This window comes from Stenella coeruleoalba (genome assembly GCF_951394435.1).
Source record: "Stenella coeruleoalba genome assembly, chromosome: 7".
Classification (NCBI taxonomy): domain Eukaryota; kingdom Metazoa; phylum Chordata; class Mammalia; order Artiodactyla; family Delphinidae; genus Stenella; species Stenella coeruleoalba.
In genome coordinates this window covers 98574397-98580396 of record NC_137153.1, presented here as the reverse complement: position 1 = coordinate 98580396, position 6000 = coordinate 98574397, and positions in this window count along the sequence as shown.

Sequence of the window (6000 nt, the reverse complement as noted above, 5' to 3'; positions counted from 1 at the left end):
AAGCTTATCCTTTACGTTGACTTCAATGGACAGAGCACAATAGGAAGTGAGTGATATTTTGAGCAAAATTCCTTTTGGAAAATTACTGGATTGGGCACAGAGTTTCTCTGTAGAACTATTCCCCATCCCTTTTCCTTTCTGACAGTTTCCTAATTGAGCAAATCAGCTTTCTCATATGACCCTTATAATAATCCTGTGAACAGGGTTTTCTTTCATTTTATAGTTGAGAAAATGGAGACTCAGAATGGGGAGGTAATTTCCCCAAGATCACACAGTTAATAAATGATAGGACTACGATATAAACTCAGGTCTTTGTGATTCCAGAGTCCAGGCTCTCTGCTCTGTGGGATGCTGCCCCTCCCAATAAGCCAGAATCTGTTTCTGAATATAGTTGCACACTATGTCTTGGTGGTTTTAAAGCCTTAAGATCATAAGTAGAAAGGGCTTGGTTGTTTCATAAAGGTAGAGGCTGGCAGGAAGCTGTAATTTCCGAAAGTACCCAAATTGTAAATTACCAGTGCTCTGACAGTTTATTTACATTCCTGTTGTATGGAAACCAGACCATGTTTTTCCATAGAATCAATGTGATTCATGGTGACACACACCCAGGCTAGCTCCCAGATACCTGTATCACTCATAGCCTAGGTCTAGGTCTAGGGAGCAAGGAAAGAGAGTCATGGTAGAGATTATGATTCTCCAATGACCAGATGCCTCAGGCCCATTGTGCCCTACGCTTCTGGCCTGCTTTGCCTCCACCTGCCACTTCCCCTACATTTCAACTGAACCTCCCAACTCCTTAGTCTGGCTCATTTCATGTAGGAATAAATAAGAAAGCAATGTGGTTGATCAAATTTACACTAAAGTGATTGTTATCTAGGAAAATCTATGTCATTCAGTATGGTAGACTTAGAAAAATTTGCTTTCTATTTAGTGTATTTAATTACAGCGTTATTGTGGTCTACAAACATACCTGGACCAGGCCGGGGAATTATGTTATTTTATTGAACACGTTTAATTCTTGCAAACAGACTAAGCTTCATATGGAAGGTTATAGGTAGTATCTTAAAGCAGAGTGAGGTGGGGAATCAATTTCAGAGGGCAATCAGATATATAGCTACCTGGTACAATTGCCAGAAGACTGGATGGCATTTATAGAGTTTGGAAAGCAAATGAATTATCTGGGAACACAAGAGCTCTGTGGTAAGTCTGCTTTGTTCTATATCAGTCAGAATTTAGTTCAGGAGACAGAGTTCATCCTGAATATACTTTTTTAGCAGGAAGAGATTTTAATGCATGTAATCTTACCAACTTTTGCTTACCAAAATGGTGATGAGTGTTGGGGCAGCTGGCTCTGGTTCTGGGCCTCTGGGTATGCAGAACATTACAGAAATGACCCATTAGGAAAGCACCCACCGCTTAGGCCACCTGAGACTATTGAGTTCAAGAACCCATCACTGTAGCTTTGACCTTGGATAAGGAAGTGGGAATCATGAAGCTGCGGCCACTGTAGCAAGGCCAGTGCCAGTGCCACACCTACCTTTGACACACAGGAAGCTGAGCAGATGCTGGTGTCTGCTGCAGAAAAGTCTGCCATCCTCATGGTCATGCTTATCTTATTTTTACCTCACCAAACTCAGACAAGCATATCTAATGGCATCCAAATAAAATTTGCATCCAGAACCTGCAGAGGACTGCGGGAGGTGTAGTTTTAGCTTTCTAACCTCTGCCATACAGCAAGGCCCTCTAGATGTACCCTATACAATAGAACTCTCTGTGATGAGGGAAATGTTCTCTCTGCATGGCCCAGTACAGTAGTCTCTACCCAGATATGGCAACTGAATACTTGAAATGTGGCTAGTACAACTGAGGGACTAAATTTTTAAATTTTATTGGAATTTTATTAATGATTTAATTTTGAATCGCCACATATGGCTAGTAGCTAGGGTATTGATTAGTGTAGCTCCAGAAGGAGGGCAGAAGGGAGGCTGAATGAGCCAACCCACAGTATCCATAACACTGATTATAATCCTTGCAAATCACTGTGGAGGATAACCCTCATGGTCTCTATTTCTGCACCTGTAAAATGAGGATAACTACTTCCAAGGGTAATGTTACAATAAAGTAGCTGGGAAACAGCTTATGATTAGCAATACATTCAGGACCATGAACACCAGAGGGCTCGGATTAGGATGTAGTAGGAAAGATGATCCCAGAGGATAATTCACTTTACCCCAGATAAATTCACTTGAACCTAGGGTCTGGCACAGTACCCTTAACAATTCAAGGGCTTTACAAAGTGTACTTTTCCAGAAAGATGCTGATATGTGCTTGGCTGAACTTGGCTTCTCCAGTCCAGACCTCTCTCCTGAACTCCATATCCACGTATCTATTTACTGAATGGCTTCACGTGGATGCCCAACAGTCACCACAAATGAAACACATTTATCCATCCACCCATCTGTTTGTCCATTTGTCTGTCCATTCATCCATATATCCATCCATTCATCCAAACATTCATCTAAACACACAAACATGTATTATACGCTATCATATGCCAGGTAATGAGCTAGTCACGTGGGGTGTAGTATTGAACAAAACATAATACTTCCTCTCTTCAAGCTTACAGCTTAACAGGAAATATAGAGAAGTAACAGAGAGTGGGGTAAGTAGAAGTACAGGGTGCAATGGGAGGACCTTGGAGGAGCATCAGCCTTATACCTGCAGGGCCCAGGCTGGGTCAGAGAAGGCTTCCTGGAGGATCAGAAGAGTTGTAGTTAGTCAAAATAGACAGAGGGGAACAACAAAAGCAGAGGCTCAGAGGCAAGAGAGAATGCAATACTTGCTAAGAACCAAAGATGTTCAGTATGAGTGGAGTATGTGAGGGAGTGGTGTAAGATGGGGTAGGAGAGGTAGATAGAGACAGATGATGCAGGATCTTGCAAGTCAAACTAATTGGACTTTATTTTAAAAGAACAGGGGAACCATAGAAAGATTTTAAGCAAGATATTTGCTTTGGGAAAAAGCTGTGCTGTAGACTAAATTATGTCCCTCCCTCAAATTCACATATTAAAGCCCTAACCCCCAGTTTGGAGATGGGTCCTTTGTGAGGTAGATAGGTTTAGATGAGGTAATGAGAATGGGCCTTCATGATAGGATTAGTACCCTTACAAGAAGAGACACCAGAGAGCTTGTTCTTACACTATCTCCCTGTCATGTGGGAACACAGCAAGAAGGTGGCCTTCTATAAGCCAGGAAGAGATGCCTCACCAGAGACTGACCTTGCTGGCCCCTCAAACTTCTACTTCCTTTCTCGACAACTCTGAGAAATTTCTGTTGTTTCAGCCACCCAGTCTATGATATTTTGTTATAGCAGCCTGAGCTAAGTAATACAAACCCTCTGGTTGTAATGTGAATGAATTCTAGGAAAAGAAGTCTGGTGACAGGGAGATCATTGGAAGCAGGAGGCTGTCAAAGTAATTCTTTTAAGAGATGACTACCTGCATGAGGGTAGTAGCAGTGGGAGAGGAGAAAAGAGTGCAGGATATGGGGATACATAGAGATTTCTGATCTGGGCAATGGCTGTTTATTGGTGCTAAGGTAAGGAACACTAAAAGAAAAGTTGGTTTTGAGATGGGGAGCTGTGTTCAATTTTGGGTGTGATAATACATTCAATCTGTTGATCCCTTATTCTACTATGTCTAATAACTTCACTCGATCAACAAGTTTTCGTAGTGGTCTTTTAGGGAGATGAGTCAGTGATTGAAAAGATTAATAATAGTAGTCTTTTTGAAGGTTTTGGGAGACAGAATAATGTTGCACCAAAGATGTACACACCCTGACTCCAGGAATCTGTGAATGTTATCTTACATGGCAAAAAAGGGATTTATATATGTGACTAGACATGGGGAGATTATCCTGGACTATCTGTGTGGGCCCTATCTAATCACAGAGTCATTAAAATGGAGAACATTTCCCTGTTGGGTCAGAGAGATAGGATGGAGGAAGAAAGAAAAGAGAGGGCTCCAGGACCACATGGCTTCACAGGTGAATTCTATCAAACATTTAGAGAAGAGCTAACATCTATCCTTCTCAAACTCTTCCAAAATATAGCAGAGGGAGGAACACTTCCAAACTCATTCTACAAGGCCACCATCACCCTGATACCAAAACCAGACAAAGATGGCACAAAAAAAGAAAACTAGAGGCCAATATTGCTGATAAACATAGATGCAAAAATCCTCAACAAAATACTAGCAAACAGAATCCAAGAGCACATTAAAAGGATCATACACCATGATCAAATGGGGTTTATCCCAGGAATTCAAGGATTCTTCAACATATGCAAACCAATCAATGTGATAAACCATATTAACAAACTGAAGGAGAAAAACCATATGATCATCTCAATAGATGGAGAAAAAGTTTTCAACAAAATTCAACACCGATTTATGATAAAAACCCTCCAGAAAGTAGGCATAGAGGGAACTTAACTCAACATAATAAAGGCCATATATGACAAACCCACAGGCAACATCATTCTCAATGGTGAAAAACTGAAAGCATTTCCACTAAGATCAGGAACAAGACAAGGTTGTCCACTCTTGCCACTCTTATTCAACATAGTTTTGGAAGTTTTATCCACAGCAATCAGAGAAGAAAAAGAAATAAAAGGAATACAAATCGGAGAAGAAGAAGTAAAACTGTCACTGTTTGCAGATGACATGATACTATACACAGAGAATCCTAAAGACGCTACCAGAGAACTACTAGAGCTAGTCAATGAACTTGGTAAAGTAGCAGGATACAAAATTAATGCACAGAAATCTCTTGCATTCCTACACACTAATGATGAAAAATCTGAAAGAGAAATTAAGGAAACACTCCCATTTACCATAGCAACAAAAAGAATAAAATACCTAGGAATAAACCTACCTAAGGAGATAAAAGACCTGTATGCAGAAAACTGTAAGACACTGATGAAAGAAATTAAAGATGATACAAATAGATGGAGAGATATACCATGTTCTTGGATTGGAAGAACCAACATTGTGAAAATGACTATACTACCCAAAGCAATCTACAGATTCAATGCAATCCCTATCAAACTATCAATGGCATTTTTCAGAGAACTAGAACAAAAAATTGCACATTTGTATGGAAACACAAAAGACCCCGAATAGCCAAAACAATCTTGAGAAAGAAAAACGGAGCCAGAGGAATCAGGCTCCCGGGCTTCAGACTATACTACAAAGCTACAGTAATCAAGACGGTGTGGTACTGGCACAAAAACAGAAAAAGGAACAGGATAGAAAACCCATAGATAAACCCACACACATACAGTCACCTTACATTTGATAAAGGAGGCAAGAATATACAATGTAGAAAAGACAGCCTCTGCAATAAGTGGTGCTGGGAAAACTGGACAGCTACATGTAAAAGAAAGAAATTAGAACACTACCTAACACCATACACAAAAATAAACTCAAAATGGATTAAAAACCTAAATGTAAGACCAGACACTATACAAACTTTAGAGGAAAACAGGCAGAACACTCTATGACATAAATCACAGCAAGATCCTTTTTGACCCACCTCTTAGAGAAACGTAAATAAAAACAAAAATAAACAAATGGGACCTAATGAAACTTAACAGCTTTTGCACAGCAAAGGAAACCATAAACCAAACAAAAAGAAAACCCTCAGAATGGGAGAAAATATTTGTAAATGAAGCAACTGACAAAGGATTAATCTCCAAAATATACAAGCAACTCATGCAGCTTGTATCAAAAAAACAAACAACCCAATCCAAAAATGGGCAGAAGACCTAAATAGACATCTCTCCGAAGAAGATATACAGATTGCCAACAAACACATGAAAGGATGCTCAACATTACTAATCATTAGAGAAATACAAATCAAAACTGCAATGAGGTATCACTTCACACTGGTCAGAATGGCCATCATCAAAAAATCTACAAACAATAAATGCTGGAGAGGTTG